Here is a 16,950-nt window from a genome sequence, read left to right on the forward strand (position 1 = left end):
CATTAACAGGGAGCTGGATCAGAAGTGGAGCAGCACTCGTGGGCTGCCAGCGTCGCAGGTGTGGCAGTATAACCAGCTGTCCCGCAACCCCCCATTTTCCCAACTTCACTGAGGGATCATCGACAAGCAAAATCCGATGTGTTTAAGGTGTTCAAGGTGGTGAGTTGACATTTCTATCCACGGTGACACGATGAGCACAGACAAGTGACGAACGTCATACACGTCATCTGCCTTCCTCACGACCTCCCTGTGCTCCGGTCTCTGTCTTGGGAAATGCCGCATTCCATGCATGGCAGCTACGCCAAGCAGCCCCTACACCCGGAGGTGGCAGCCTGGGCATTGGTGATGGGGGCTGGGTTCAAGCCTCTCTGGCACTGACATGTTCCTCCACCCGGGTTTCAGTCCAGGTGGGGCTCCCAGGTGACTGGGCTGTGAAGCCGAGAGGTAGTCCGAGGCGGAAGAAGATGGGTAAGGAGCTTTGGTTTCCGAGTCTGTGAAATGGGCGTGAACCCTCACCGATCATGCCAAGCTGCTGTGGGGACTGCAGGGGGCAGTGTCCTTGTGAGGGTCTGAGCACCCAGAGGTGCCACCCTGCCCATGCAGGAGGCTTCTCGGGGGTGCATTCAGTTTGTGAATGCCACGGAAACCTTCACCTGTGCTGGGCACTTTTCTGTATGCCTAGTGAAATAAAAACTGTTTAAAAGAACATTGTGGGGGCCGGTTCTGTGGTGCAGCGGGTTAACACCCTGGCCTGCAGTGCCGGCATCCCATATGGGCGCTGGTTCTAGTCCTGGCTGCTCCACTTCCAATCCAGCTCTCTGCTATAGCCTGGGAAGGCAGGAGAAGATGGCCCAAGTCCTTGGGCCCCTGCACCCACATGGGAGACCTGGAAGAAGCTCCTGGCTCCTGGCTTCGGATTGGCACAGCTCCAGCTGTTGTAGCCATCTGGAGAGTGAACCAGCGGATGGAAGACCTCTTTCTCTGTCTCTACCTCTCTGTAACTCTGTCTTTCAAATAAATAAAATAAATCTTTAAAAAAAAAAAAGAATCTGTGGAACTGGTGTTTGACTCAGCGGTTAAGACGCTGCTTGGAACGCCCGTGTCCCCTATCAGAGGGTCTGCTCTGAGTCCCAGCTCCTCAGCTTCTGCCCCAGCTCCCTGCTGATGCGCACCCTGGGGGGCAGCAGGTGGTCACTCAGGTACTTGGCTCCCTGTCACCCACCTGGGAGACCTGGATGGGGTTCTGGGCTCCTGGCTTTGGTTTGGCCCAGCCCTGGCTGTTGTGGGCATTTGGGGAGTGGACCAGTGGATAGGACATCTTTGTTTCTCTGTTCCTTTGTCTTTCCAATAAAATAAAAATATATAGAAAAAATTTTAAAGATTTATTTATCTATTTGAAAGGCAGGCCCACTATCAGGGAGCTGGATCAGAAGTGCAGCGGCCAGGACTCTAACAGGTGCTCGTATGGGATGCTGGTGCTACAGACGGTGGCTTAACCTGCTGTGCCACAGCGCTGGCAATAAATAGCAATTTTTATAAAGATAGAAAATGTTGTGATTTTTCTCTTTCTATAGATACACTGGGGACAACTCAGGGTCTCAGGCAGCTTTTCCCATGTCTGAGTACAGGGCAGGCACAGCAAAAGGGGTCTCCCCAGCTAAAGGATGAGATCCCAAAGGTGCCTGAGCCTCAGCCAGCCAGGGGCACTTTCTGCATCTTCTTCTGCCCCCTGGTGGTGGGAGGGGAGCTCAGCAGAGCCACACTTGCCAGTGTATCCCCTCGCCACCCTTTAATCCGCTTCAGCCTAAGAGGTGCTGGACTAAGGACCAGGAGGCTCCGGCTGGGCTGGGCCAGGGCGGGGGCTGCAGGTGGAGGTGGTTGGGGAAGGGTTGTAGCTCCAGGTAGAGGCTGGAGGAGCTGAATTTCAAGGGGGGGGGGGAGTTGGTGACGCTGAGCCTGCAATCAGGATGCCTTGCCTCACTGGGACCCGTCCTCCTCTGTGCTTGCCAGTCACCAGAGGGGCTCCACCATGCGAGCACAGGTGGCCTCTGGCCCGGGGTCTGGGCCTGCTCTCCTTGCCAGGTATGCTGGCTGCCAGCCCTCCTGCTGCCAGTTCCAGCCTCCAGTGTGCTAAGGAGAGGCCCAGAGGGTGTGGCTGGAGCCTGCGGGGATCTTCATGGAGATTAAAGGCACAGGCTATCTGGGCAGTCAGCCTCTAGGGGCTGGGAGCAGAGGCCTGCCTGCCCTCCGTGTCCTGGGAGGCCCAGCCTCCTCGGGACTCACCTGTAGTTCATCACTTGATGCAGTTAGGGCCAAGTCCTGGGGCCGGCGCTGAGGCGCAGCAGGTAAAAGCCCTGGCCTGAAGCACTGGCATTCCATTTGGGTGCCGATTCTAGTCATGGCTACTTCTCTTCTGATCCAGCTCTCTGCTGTGGCCTGGGAAAGCAGTAGAAGGTGGCCCAAGTCCTTGGGCCCCTGCACCCACGTGGGAGATCTGGAAGAATCACCTGGCTCCTGGCTGCAGATCAATGCAGTTCTGGCCATTGCAGCCATCTGGGGACTGAACCAGTGGATGGAAGACCTCTCTCTCTATCTACCTCTCTCTGTAACTCTTTCAAATAAATAAAATAAATCTTAAAAAAAAAATAAGGGGCAAGTCCCTGTATCGGTCCAGACCAAAGGACTTTCTTGTTTGTTTTTGTTTTGGTTGGTTTTATTTATTTGAAAGCCAGAGTGAAGAGAGAGGAAGAGAGGGAGAGAGAGGGACGGAGAGAGGGACAGAGAGAGAGAGAGAGAGCGCACTTCCATTCTTTGGTTCACTCCCTGAATGGCTGTGACACCCCGGGGTTGGGCCAGGTCAGAGCCAGGAGCCTGGAACTCCATCCAGGTCTCCAGCATGGGTACAGGGACTCAAGCACTAGGGCCACCTTCTGCTGCTTTCCTAGGCGCGTTAGCAGGGAGCTGGATGGGAAGAGGAGCAGCCGGGACTCAAAAGCGGCGCTCCTGTGGGATGCTGATGTTGGAGGCGGCAGTTCAACTCACTGCGCACCCTAGGATTGCATCTCATGTATGACACAGCTGGCCTGCTCCTCCCTGCACTGCCAGCCCATTTGTAATGCTCCCCTCGTCCTCGCGCACCTAGGTCCCACCTCTCCTATCTCTCAGGTCTGGTGGCCTGGGGCACAGCTTCCTCATGGGCACAAAGCCTGGGTGGCCTGAGTCCCAGGGCACCCCTGAGCTGCCTTCTCCCCTAGAATCCCTTCCCACTGCTGCCAGATGCCTGCAATAAGTGGCCCAGGAGTGCTGATGGCCTGGGGGTGGCCACGTCCTGCTCTGTGGCCAGTATGGTGGGTGTGGTGAGTGCGGTGAGCGCAGGTGAGTGTGACTCTGCCCCTTGGTGGGAAGAGCTGATGGGGATGGGCGGGAGGTATCTGGTGACTCTCTGGTGGCTCTCAGGACCACAGGTGCAGAGCAGGGACCTGCTGGGGTCCATCTGGAGCACAGCTTGGGTTGTGAGTTTGGAGGCCTGCCCTGGGGGCTCGGTGCTGGGAGCTGGCCAGGGGTTCAGCCAGGGGGTCTCCCCAGGTGAGCCCAGCCACATGGGCATCCAGCAGGCGTTTGCCGAGTGTGAACTTTTCTCACACAGCAGGTTTGTCCCTTAATGGGGTCAGGAGGGCTGCACCTCCATCATCCCCGTGCTCCTGGGGGAGGGGTGTCCCCTCTTGCTTCTGTGTTGGCCCGGAATGAACGAGGCCACGATCTGAAACCCATTCTGGAGGCTGCCTTCCTGGGTCTGAAGTCCCCCTGGCCAGCCTGAGCTGAGCTGGCCGTGTGGAAGGTGGAGGGGGGATGGGTGGGAATTGGGGCCTAGGCCCCTTGTGTGAAGCCATCACCTCCTGGAAGGCCATGTGGTTTGGGGGTGAGTTCAGGGCCTTGGGCCCTGGGGGTTCAGGCACGTCCCCCAGCTCTGAGCCTCTTGTACCTTCTCTGCAAGGTGAAAGTAGCGCCAACGCCTCCTTCTTAGCTCGCTGGGGTCTCAGATGCTGTATATGGAAGCCTCGCATGAGGGCTGGCCACATGGGCCCATTCTCTTCCCGAGCGGCTCTGTGGCCCGTGTGAATGCTGGTTCCCGCCTCCTCCCTGCAGCCCAGGTTGGGAATGGCGTTCCATTAGTCCCATTCCACAGAAGGTCAAAGTCAAGGGACCTGGGACCAGAGCCCAGGATGGGGACGGTCTGGTGCTCATCCGTCCCAGGATGTGCAGGAGCGAAAGGGCCTGGGTCTGCGCTATCCGCGCTCTGGCTGCACCCACTTAGCTCACCCTGTGGCCTCCTCTGGCTTAGTATGCGGTGGAGGGCAGCAGGTGGCGTCCTTGGCACCCGCTGTCTCCAGAGGGCAATGGCATCATCCCGCACAAGCTCCTTCATGAGCTGGGCTTCTGGCACGAGCCTCCCTGGACGACGGGGACGGCGACATCGTGTCACCTGGAACGAGAGCCTCCCGGGTAAGCGGGGTACTGGGCAGGCGGGCTGGCCTGGGGGTTCTGTTAGAGGCCTGAGGAGGAAAAGGAAGCGGCTCCTTTGGAAGAAGTTATTCATCCTCTTTGTCACCTGCCTGTCCGCTGTGGGGAAGGGGGGGGGGAGGCAAGAACAGGAAAGACAAGTGCCCTAGGGAGGAGGGGTGTGTGACCAGGCGTCTGGTTGGGGGAGCTTCCTGCAAGCAGAGGGCTTCTGGCCCAGGGGTCTCTTCTGGGGCACTGGCAAGGGAAATGGAGGTGACGGTGCCCAAGGCCCAAAGAGCAGCATACGTGGGAGCCCTGGAGGAAGGGGTGCTTGGGGGCTCATAGCAGCACCTTGCAAAGGGGTGCAGATGGGGGCTGAAGGAGAGACGAGTGTGTATGTGGGGAGGTGACCTTGTTCCCTAAAAACAGAGGCTGTGATCCATTCCAGTGCTCATGGAATATCGGTGGAAATTTACCCTGCGTTAGCAAATGAAAAACTCCGGCAACTGGAAAAAGTGGAGTTGACAGCGATGTCTTGGTCATGGTGAAAAGTGAAAAGTAGGAAATAACACAAATCCAAACCTCGGACTTCCCCCGACTTGGAAATTAAAACTGAAAACAAGAAACTTTTCTTTTAGCCCTACAGTGAAAGAAACTGCAGGAATTCTACAGGAAAAAAGACTCATGAAATGCTATATTAAAACCAGTGATTTCCAGGAAAAGCAGTGCTCGGAGACAATGTGTAGACTTAGGTGCTCTTATCCATAAAAATTGAGAACAAATAAATTAAGTGCGTCAATCCACATTAAAAAATACATGAAAGCAGGAGGGAATTAATAAAGGCAAAAGCAGAAATTAATGAGTTAGAAAACAGCTCTAATGAACTCAAGAAAGCTGTTTTCATAACAAAGCAGGTTAAAACACCAGCCACCCTAATGGGGCAAAAAAATTGTTTCTCTAAAGAAGAGAAAAGCGAAAAGATATTTGCATTCAGTTAATGTGTGCAGAACAAACTCTGCCAGGATAACAAACTAATAACAGCAATCAGATGCTGGGGGGTGGGGCTCAGAGGTAGGGGATGGAGTGGAGGCTTTTACTGCCTCTTTTTATTTCTTTTTTTTTCTTTTCTTTTTCTTTTGACAGGCAGAGTGGACAGTGAGAGAGAGAGACAGAGAGAAAGGTCTTCCTTTGCCTTTGGTTCACCCTCCAATGGCCATCGCAGCCAGCACGCTGTGGCCGGCGCACTGCGCTGATCCAATGGCAGGAGCCAGGTGCTTCTCCTGGTCTCCCATGGGGTGCAGGACCCAAGCACTTGGGCCATCCTCCACTGCACTCCCGGGCCACAGCAGAGAGCTGGCCTGGAAGAGGGGCAACCGGGACAGAATCCGGCGCCCCGACCGGGACTAGAACCCTGTGTGCCGGCAACGCAAGGTGGAGGATTAGCCTAGTGAGCCGCGGCGCCGGCCTACTGCCTCTTTTTAAATCCTTGCCTTTTGCATCGGGGAATGCATTACCTAGTCAACATCATGTTTAATCACATGTGACCTTGTGTTGGGCAAATTCTTCTTAGACATGACACCAAGAGTACAGTGACAAGAGAACTAAGAGACTGGACTTCAAAGTTTCAAATGTTTGTGTTCAAAGCTCATCAGCAATCATGAAGACTTCCTCCTCTGCTGTCTTTAAGAGTGCTGTAACTTCAGGTGATATGTTTAGGTCTCTGATCCACTTATGGTTAACTTGTGTATGGTAGAAGGAAGGAGTCAACCTTATTCTTCTGCGTACAGTGGTCCAGTTGTCCTAGCACCATTTCCTTCTTTCTTTTTTTTAAAGATTTATTTGAAAGGCAGAGTTACAGAGAGCCAGAGAGAGAGAGAGAGAGAGAGAGAGAGAGAGAGGTCTTCCATCCACTGGTTCACTCCCCAGATGGCCACAGTGGCTGGAGCTGCACCGATCCGAAGCCAGGAACCAGGAGCTTCTTCCGGGTCTCCCACGTGGGTGCAGGGGCCCAAGGACTTGGGCCACCTTCTACTGCTTTCCCAGGCCACAACAGAGAGCTGTATTGGAAGTGGAGCAGCCGACACTTGAACCGGCGCCCATATGCGATGCTGGCACTGCAGAAGGCAGCTTTACCCGCTACGCCACAGCACTGGCCCTCAGCACCATTTCTTAAAGGCCCATTCTTTCCCTTATAATCAAAGAGTCAATATAGGCTCTGGTTTGTGTCCTGGCTGCTCCACTTCTGATCCAGCTCTCTGCTGTGGCCTGGGAAAGCAGTGGAAGATGGCCCAAGTGCTTGGGTCCCTACACCCGTGTGGGAGACCCAGAAGCAGCCCTGGCCATTGTGGGGAGCAACTCGGACTATACTGTTACTGGAATTAAGACTTATTCTATGCATCTGCTCTCCCACTGTGGGGAGCAACTCGGACTATATTGTTACTGGAATTAAGACTTATTCTATGCATCTGCTCTCCCACAATATGGCGCTGGGAGAGAAGAAAGAGGCTTCTACACAGCTGCCTCCAGTTCAACCAAGAAACTGTAGGACCTGCTCCTGATTGGAGGAGAGCAGCGTGCTCGGCGTGTGGGCAGCCGAGTTGGGATTGGTGGAAGAGGACTATAAAGGAGGAGAGAGACGGCATGCACCAGGAACATCTAAGGGGAACATCTAGCTGAAGGAACACCTGTGCAGCCCCCGAGAAGAGCCGGCCGGCAGTGTGCCGCTCCCCTGCGGAAGTGGGGAATGTGGCCAGGGGGAACTGCCCTTCCACGGAGGTGGAAGGGATAGTAGCCAACCCGGGAAGAACCAGCAGCAAACCCGGGGAGGGCCGAGCAGACGAAAGAACAGCGCAGGGTCCTGTGTCGTTCCTCCACGAAGAGGGGGAGCGACATAATGGTGCCGTGACTCGGATAGGAAACCTAGGACGGATAGGAAACCTAGGAGGGAAGAAACGGGAAGAAATGGGAAAATACCGGAGAGAGAGACTAGCAAAGAGCCTAGGTGCCGGAAGAAGCTATTGAAAGCCTAGGCATAGACTCGGATATGGACTGTGGGAAAGAAGTTAGGATTGAAAGTGAAAGTGAAAGCTTTCATAGACTCGGATGCGGACTATGGTGGGGAAGCTAGGAGATTGAAAGCGAAAGTGAAACCTGGAGGAGGCTTGGACTCGGATACGGACTGTGGGGAGTAGCCAGGAGAAATGAGAGGAATATTGTTGGAAGAAAACTTAAGGAAACATACCGGGTAGAGAGAAATGTTAGGGAGGATGAAGCCGCGAGTGCAGGCCGAGGCGGAGATATAAGCCACCTTGGAATTCTTCAAGTCACCCCGGGGAGCAAGAGGCGAAGATCTGGAACCAGAGGCAGAGACGTGGGCCGCCAGGATTCGCCAGGTTAGTCCGGGGAACTTGGACTGAATGCCGGTGGTGGCGGAAACATTCGCGGAAGCCGCCGTGTGCAGAGAGAGCACGGGGCGTGAATAGATAGGGAACGCAGGGCTGGCGCGAGGCCGTGGTGCGGGCGCGAAGTGCGTGGAGACCGCGGAGCGTGCGCGCAGAGCCGGGAACCCGCTGGTGGGGCGAGGCACAGGGAAGCCACGCAGAGCCATGAAGCTGCCGCGGGGCGAGGTGCCGAGAAGCAGCCTCGGGGCGAGCGCCGCCGGGAAGCCGCAGGGATAAGAGAAACAGAAGTTTTAGAAGTAAAATGAGAGAAATAGGAATGCTGGAAGATAAAGTAAAATGGGAGAAATAGGAATGCCCGGAGATAGAGAAATAGAGAAAGGCCTCCCCACAACACAGCAATGAGAGAGCTTGGATTCGGTCTGCCTGATTAGGGCGATAAGCACCAGCAGGCAGCTCGACCAGAGTATGAGCTGCAGGTCACCGAAGATAGGTACGAATCAACACCAATAAGCCTCCCCACAATATGGCAATGAGAAGGCTTGGATTCGGTTTGCCTGATAGGGCTTGTAAGCCCCTGCAGGCAGAGCAGAGCATGCGCTGCAGGGCACCGAACACAGGCACGCATCAGCGCCTAAAAACCTCCTCACAACATGGCGAAGAGAGGACCCGGATTCGGTTTGCCTGATTGATAGGACTTGTAAGAACCCGTGGCAACTCTAGCAAGCAGAGCAGAGTGTGTGCCGCGGGACACCGAAGACAGGCGCGTATCAACGCCAAAAAATAAAAAGAAAGGGGGATCTGTGGGGAGCAACTCGGACTATACTGTTACTGGAATTAAGACTTATTCTATGCATCTGCTCTCCCACTGTGGGGAGCAACTCGGACTATATTGTTACTGGAATTAAGACTTATTCTATGCATCTGCTCTCCCACAATATGGCGCTGGGAGAGAAGAAAGAGGCTTCTACACAGCTGCCTCCAGTTCAACCAAGAAACTGTAGGACCTGCTCCTGATTGGAGGAGAGCAGCGTGCTCGGCGTGTGGGCAGCCGAGTTGGGATTGGTGGAAGAGGACTATAAAGGAGGAGAGAGACGGCATGCACCAGGAACATCTAAGGGGAACATCTAGCTGAAGGAACACCTGTGCAGCCCCCGAGAAGAGCCGGCCGGCAGTGTGCCGCTCCCCTGCGGAAGTGGGGAATGTGGCCAGGGGGAACTGCCCTTCCACGGAGGTGGAAGGGATAGTAGCCAACCCGGGAAGAACCAGCAGCAAACCCGGGGAGGGCCGAGCAGACGAAAGAACAGCGCAGGGTCCTGTGTCGTTCCTCCACGAAGAGGGGGAGCGACATAATGGTGCCGTGACTCGGATAGGAAACCTAGGACGGATAGGAAACCTAGGAGGGAAGAAACGGGAAGAAATGGGAAAATACCGGAGAGAGAGACTAGCAAAGAGCCTAGGTGCCGGAAGAAGCTATTGAAAGCCTAGGCATAGACTCGGATATGGACTGTGGGAAAGAAGTTAGGATTGAAAGCGAAAGTGAAAGCTTTCATAGACTCGGATGCGGACTATGGTGGGGAAGCTAGGAGATTGAAAGCGAAAGTGAAACCTGGAGGAGGCTTGGACTCGGATACGGACTGTGGGGAGTAGCCAGGAGAAATGAGAGGAATATTGTTGGAAGAAAACTTAAGGAAACATACCGGGTAGAGAGAAATGTTAGGGAGGATGAAGCCGCGAGTGCAGGCCGAGGCGGAGATATAAGCCACCTTGGAATTCTTCAAGTCACCCCGGGGAGCAAGAGGCGAAGATCTGGAACCAGAGGCAGAGACGTGGGCCGCCAGGATTCGCCAGGTTAGTCCGGGGAACTTGGACTGAATGCCGGTGGTGGCGGAAACATTCGCGGAAGCCGCCGTGTGCAGAGAGAGCACGGGGCGTGAATAGATAGGGAACGCAGGGCTGGCGCGAGGCCGTGGTGCGGGCGCGAAGTGCGTGGAGACCGCGGAGCGTGCGCGCAGAGCCGGGAACCCGCCGGTGGGGCGAGGCACAGGGAAGCCACGCAGAGCCATGAAGCTGCCGCGGGGCGAGGTGCCGAGAAGCAGCCTCGGGGCGAGCGCCGCCGGGAAGCCGCAGGGATAAGAGAAACAGAAGTTTTAGAAGTAAAATGAGAGAAATAGGAATGCTGGAAGATAAAGTAAAATGGGAGAAATAGGAATGCCCGGAGATAGAGAAATAGAGAAAGGCCTCCCCACAACACAGCAATGAGAGAGCTTGGATTCGGTCTGCCTGATTAGGGCGATAAGCACCAGCAGGCAGCTCGACCAGAGTATGAGCTGCAGGTCACCGAAGATAGGCACGAATCAACACCAATAAGCCTCCCCACAATATGGCAATGAGAAGGCTTGGATTCGGTTTGCCTGATAGGGCTTGTAAGCCCCTGCAGGCAGAGCAGAGCATGCGCTGCAGGGCACCGAACACAGGCACGCATCAGCGCCTAAAAACCTCCTCACAACATGGCGAAGAGAGGACCCGGATTCGGTTTGCCTGATTGATAGGACTTGTAAGAACCCGTGGCAACTCTAGCAAGCAGAGCAGAGTGTGTGCCGCGGGACACCGAAGACAGGCGCGTATCAACGCCAAAAAATAAAAAGAAAGGGGGATCTGTGGGGAGCAACTCGGACTATACTGTTACTGGAATTAAGACTTATTCTATGCATCTGCTCTCCCACTGTGGGGAGCAACTCGGACTATATTGTTACTGGAATTAAGACTTATTCTATGCATCTGCTCTCCCACAATATGGCGCTGGGAGAGAAGAAAGAGGCTTCTACACAGCTGCCTCCAGTTCAACCAAGAAACTGTAGGACCTGCTCCTGATTGGAGGAGAGCAGCGTGCTCGGCGTGTGGGCAGCCGAGTTGGGATTGGTGGAAGAGGACTATAAAGGAGGAGAGAGACGGCATGCACCAGGAACATCTAAGGGGAACATCTAGCTGAAGGAACACCTGTGCAGCCCCAGAGAAGAGCCGGCCGGCGGTGTGCCGCTCCCCTGCGGAAGTGGGGAATGTGGCCAGGGGGAACTGCCCTTCCACGGAGGTGGAAGGGATAGTAGCCAACCCGGGAAGAACCAGCAGCAAACCCGGGGAGGGCCGAGCAGACGAAAGAACAGCGCAGGGTCCTGTGTCGTTCCTCCACGAAGAGGGGGAGCGACAGCCATTGTGGCCATTTGAGGAGAGAACCAACAGATGGACGATTCCTCTCTGTCTCTCCCTCTCTCTGTAACTCTGACTTTCAAAATAAAATATTTTTTTTAAAAATGGAAAAATCAAAAGATAAGTTCATTGTGGTGCAAATTTTTTTGAAACCAATTTAGTTTTTTCATAGTATACCCTTTCCATGATTTTTTTAAAGCCCCACCCTTCTCTGTCTCTCAGGGCATAAAATGTTACATACTACTTTTTAGATGAAAGAGGAGGAGATGTGGACAGCTTGGTAACTATTCTACGTCTACCTATTATGAGGAATGGAATTGGGAAATGGCTGGGAGGGACTGGACGAGGGAAGATATAATCATGACAGTGGACATGCCAGTGTGTTTGGGAACGGAAGGGTGACCCCCGGAGCAGGAGGGCATGTGGGTATGGGAGGGAGACTGCTCAGAGTAGTCAGGGGCCGTGGTGGCCCCTGGTGGGAGCTGGGGAGCCTCCTTGGACTTGGTGAGAAAGAAGACAGAGCAGGGGCTGGCGCTGTGGCTCAGCGGGTTAACGCCCTGGCCTGAAGCACTGGCATGCCACATGGACACCCATTCTACTCCTGGCTATTCCTCTTCCAATCCAGCTCTCTGCTATGGTGTGGAAAAGTAGTAGAAGATGGCCCAAGACCTTGGTCTCCTGCATCCACGTGGGAGACCCGGAAGAAGCTCCTGGCTCCTGGCTTCAGATCGGTGCAACTTCAGCCGTTGAGCCCATCTGGGGAGTGAACCAGTGGATGGAAGACTTCTCTCTGTAACTCTGTCTTTCAAATAAATAAAATAATTTTTTAAAAAAAGAAGATAGAACAGACTTGAGTATGGAGAGAGGCAAAGAAGGGGCCTGGGTGCCGTGCGGAGGTACAGAAGGGGACACCAATGACGGAAGTGTAGAGCGGCTGGCCAGGGAGCAGGAGACGAAGCCCGGAGCACTGGGCAGGACACAGGGAGGTGCTGGCAGCCACAGGCAGCCCCTGGGTTAGCTACCTGGTCCCCCAGGCCTGAGGATCTGTGGGCAGCAGTGCAGAGAGAGGGGGCGGACTCCTGGGGAGCAGCTGCGCTGTGGGCTGCGGTGCCTGAGCCAGTGAGGAGAGTGGTCTAGGAGGGAGGAGGCGCGGTCTCCGCAGGGGCTCGGTGGCTCTGAGGAGCCCTATTCTTAGGCAAGCGAGCAGGAAGTGCAGGAGGCTGGTGCTGGGGGTGGCGGCTGGAAACAGACCTGAGCAGCTGCCTAGGGGCCCTCCTGCTGCTCTCTTGGGGTTGGATGTGGCTGCAAGGGCAGGGACAGTTCTGGAAGGGGTTTCAGATGCAAAGTGAGAGGGAGGTGTCGCTGTGGCCCATGGAGGGTTCTGGAAGGCGGGGTGGTGTGTGTGTGTGGGGGGGGGGGGAGTGCTGGCGCAGGTGTCCCAGCGGCCCGGTGGTTTGAGAGGGGAAATGGTGGCAAGCCCCAGTGACTTGATCATTGCCTGGAGGTGGTGACCTTGTGACTGGAGGAGGAGGGAGTGAGATGGATCTGTCGTCGTGGTCCTTAGTACTCATGTGGCAGGTTAGGTCTCACGAGCACCAGGCAGGGGTGTGGTGGGCCATCAGCTTGATGCCTGGAACAGAGAGGAAGCCAGCTCTAACCCTTAGCTAGGCCAGACTCTTCCTTCTGTGATTCTACGACCTCAGCTTTTATCTTTCTTGCTCCAGTGTTCCAGGCCTGGAACCTTGCTGCTGCCTCCAGACCCATACCTGTGGAAGCTTCTGGAAGCATTGTCAGTGGAACCCAGGAGCCCAGATCCTTGTGGTTCCAGGGCTAAAGGCCAGCTTGTTGCTGGAGGATCTGGAGAGAGCCCACGTGTGTGGGAATCCCCTGCCCTGAGCAAGTTCAACGTGGAGGCCTTGGCAAGGCCAATTCAGACCCTAACTTTCTCCCTAAGGTCAAGGTCTAGAGCAGGTGCACCTGGTATTGCTCTGGAGTAATCTGGGCTGGCCCAAGTGTACACTGTACCTCCAGCTCCCGTTCTGGAAGTCGGAGACCAGCCAGCACCTATCTGGATGAGCTCTGTTGTGCTGGGAGGCTGAGACCTGAGAGTCTCTTCTAGGGAAGGCCTGGAGAGAGCCTGTGGCAATGGCAGGTGGCAGGGTGATGCCACGTGGGGAGACCATCACCCAAAGGACTGCCTTCTCCATCTGTGGGCCCTTGGGGCAGCTCCTTCCCTGTTCCAGCCCCACACTGGCCTCTCCCGCTGTCTTTCCCATTATGCTCCTCCCAGGACTCTCAGGGACAGTGGTCCCCTCTAGGCTTGTCGTGGGAGAGTCCTGGCTATGCCTGCTCCTGCCCTTCCCCGTTCCCTAGAGGCTGCTGGGAAGGGGAGGTGACATTCTCCATGACAGGGCCCTGGGGTGGGGTGGGGGACATGGGGGGAGGCAGGACCCGGTCCGTAAGGCCCCTGGGGGCCCTCCTGCAGCTGAGGTCCAGCTCCCCAGCATGGGCTAACAGGTGCTGCCCCCACCTCCACCTTGGCTGGCTTTGCCCTGTGCCTGGGACCCTAGAATCTGCCTTCTGTCCCTGCTTTGGGGTTGGGGGGCAGGGATGTTGTTCTGAGAGCCCAAGGCACGCCCCTGCAGAGCAGGAAGGCTCTGGACCAAGGGGCACTGCCAACAGGGAGCCCAGGAAGGGGCGGGGGAGGAGAGCCCTGCCGGGACTCACAGCAGGAACCTCGGCAAGCAGGAGGGATCCTAACACCTTATCAGGAGCACGTCTCACCCCAAATGGCTGCTTCCAGAACCGTGGTCCGTGGGACCCAGCCAGAGGCATCACTCCCTCGGACCACCTTCAGCCAAGTTCCTGCCTCCTCTTTTGCAGCTCCGTTTCAGGAGGGACTGGGCTGGGCCAAGAGCCCCCCAGTCCCCAGAGGTCCTGTTCTTGTGGCCTCGTCAGGGGGTCCAGGCAGCCCCACTGGGGCTGGGAGGGGAGCAGGATGTTTAGGGAGACGGTAGAACTCGAGCTGGGTGCTGCTGCGCTGACCGACCCTCATGCGAGAGAGCTTCAGCCCCCATGGCTGCCTGGGGAGGTGGCCGTGCCCACTTTCCACAGGCGACAGGGGCCTTCGGGAAGCACACGGACTCACTTAAGGTGCAGGCTGAGGCCTAAGCTGCGGGGAGCTTGGCCTTGACCAGCCCCAGCAGAGGGGCTGCATCAGGGAACGCTGGAGTCCCTGTCCTTCATCCAGCCTGGGTTTCAGTCCTGGGTCAGTCACTTTCTGAGACCGAACAGCCTTAGGGGGGATCAGGGTGAGAAACACTGGCCCTCTTCCCGCCCCTGGACCCTGGGGCAGGTGGGGTCTGAGTGTGAATGCAGTGAGGGCCCTGTGTGTGTGTGTATGTCTCGCTCCCTCCCTGCAACTCTTTCAAATAAGTAAATCTTAAGGGGCCCAAGCACTGGGACCATCTTCTGCTGCTTTCCTAGGCAGGTTAGCGCTAGGGGGAGCTGGCTGGGAAGCGGAGCAGCCGGGACTTGACCTGGTACTCCTATGGGATGCCGGTGCCGCAGATGGCAGCTTGCCCAGCTGTGCCACAAGGTCAGGGCCCACACTTACAGTTTGAAGAGGCATTCTGCATGTCCCATGGTCAATGGATTGGAAGCAGAACAGTCGGGGGGCCCCTGGGGTGTAGCAATTGGAGTGACGGGGCACTGGAGCTGGACAGACAGGGGAGCTCCTGGAGGCTGTTTGCGGATGGAGGCAGCCGCCCTGGAGACTGCATGTAGGGCGAGAGGGCACAGCACTGAGGGAGCTGGAGGGAGGGGGAAGGATGTGAAGTCCGAGGCGGCCATGAGCTCTCGCATGTGGGCTTGGAGAAACTGAGATGCAAGCCCGGCTCTGGGTGGCATGGCGATGCTCACGACTACCAGGAGCAGCCAGCGGGCTGCGGATGGCGTGCCTGGCTGCAGATGGCAAAGCGGTGCCTGGGAGAGGCAGCAGCCATAGGGGATGCGGGGTCTCTAAGGAGCGAGCTGACCCTGGAGCGTGGGAGGCAGGGACTCTGCAGAAGGGACAACTGGAGGAGAGTCCTGGCTGAGGAGACAGGAGCGCAGGTGGGGCGGTCTGGGGGTGGGGGTGGGGGTGGAGGTGGGGGATGCCTTCCATTCTCCTTTAAGTAGCAAAGTCACCGCCCCAGAGGTGCCAGGTGCTGCCTGGATGGAGGAGGGGAGAGGTTGCCATCTAAGGGGAGGGGAGGGAGCTCACCGGGGAGGCTGGAGACACGTGGTCATGAATTTACAGCAAGGCCAGTCGATGCAGTGGGTTTTGCTCCGGAAAAAAGCAGCTGCCGGGTCAAAGGCGGGGAACTGGTGGACGGTTTGGGTCCGCCTGGGCCTGCGGTTTTGCAGAGCGGGTGGTGCAGGCGATGGGATGACTGATTTATGTTGTAGGAGGCACAAGGGCCTGGGAGCGGGGAGGCTCAGGCATGGGGTGGTCTGGGGACTGGAGAGCTGGGTGTGCAGCCCGATGCGGGGCCGGCTCCAGGGGAGGGAGGGCCTCACCACCTCACCTCTCAGGCCTGGGGAGGAAGCGACTCCAGGGCTTTGAACCAAGGCCCAAAGGCAGCCACAGGAGCACTGTAAGCCCCGCCCCTCTTCCCACGGACATCCTACTGGGGCACCTTCATGTGAGCACCGCCTGTTACACACTGACACCTGCGGCCACTGCCCCGCACCATCCAGTGACTGTGAGCCAGGTATGGGGGAGACAAGAGACGCCCACTCTGACGGAGAGCAGTGGTGCCGGAAACTCACCTGTCACGATCGAAGTGCAAGGGGCTGAGTGGGAAAGTGGCGTGGGGCGTGGGCATCAACGAGCCGCACCGGCTGGGGACAGGGGAGTGTACCTGGAAGGGTGGGAGGGGCCCACCAGGCACAGAAAGGGGTGGTAGGAGGGCGTCCCTGGCTGCAAACAGCACCTGGAAAGGACTGGAGGTGTGCAGGCACACGGCACGTCTGGAGGGGCGGGGCCTGGTGCTGTGCCCTGACCGCCCACTCCACGCACCCTTTAGGCAGCTCCTGCCCTGGGCTGCCACAGGTCCGGCCTGGTGGGAGGGGATGGTAGCGCAAGGCCAGATCTAGCTTGGGGGTGCTAACAGGAGACTCGCTGTGGCCGGCCAGGCCCTGCTGTACCTGCTGCACCTGACTGGGGGACAGTGCTGGGAGGAGACAAGCCTGAGCCACCGTCCCAGGCACGGACGCACATCCCACCTGCCCAGACTCTGTCCCTGGTGTGCCCAACCAGGCTGGTTCCTGACTGGCCCAGGACAGGACGGTCCAGCAGGGTGTGGCCTCTGCAGCCCTGCAGCTGCCCCCTCCCCCCAGTAGGCATCTCTCGCTGGGGTCTCGAGGGGTGGGGAGGGCGCATGGGTGACTGGCCTCAGTGCCGGCAGCATCCCAGAAGCACGGCTCTCTCGGGAAAATGGGTCAGAAGATGAAGCTGAGGAAGCTGGCCGCAGTGTCCCGGGAGACACTGGGCCCCAGCCCGAGGGCGGCCAGAGCGGGCGGAGCTGTGGTCCCGTCAATGCCCACTCGGGGCAGGCAGCAATGGGACAGGCGGGAACTTTCCTAAGTAGCTGCTTCCCAAGCCCCAGTGGTCACTCCCAAGCCCCTTCCCCAACAAAAGGGCTCCTGGGGCCTCTCTCCCTAGAGAATGGGGACAAGGACCAGCCCATGAGTGGGAAGCACACACCCAAGGTTCCTGTCTCTGGAGGGCTCCACTGCACCTGGCCAACACACTCGCACCTAGCCAGGGAGCTGGGTCATCAGGCGGGACGGAGGGACAGGC

The sequence above is a fragment of the Oryctolagus cuniculus genome, chromosome 2 (genome assembly GCF_964237555.1).
Source record: "Oryctolagus cuniculus chromosome 2, mOryCun1.1, whole genome shotgun sequence".
Taxonomy (NCBI): domain Eukaryota; kingdom Metazoa; phylum Chordata; class Mammalia; order Lagomorpha; family Leporidae; genus Oryctolagus; species Oryctolagus cuniculus.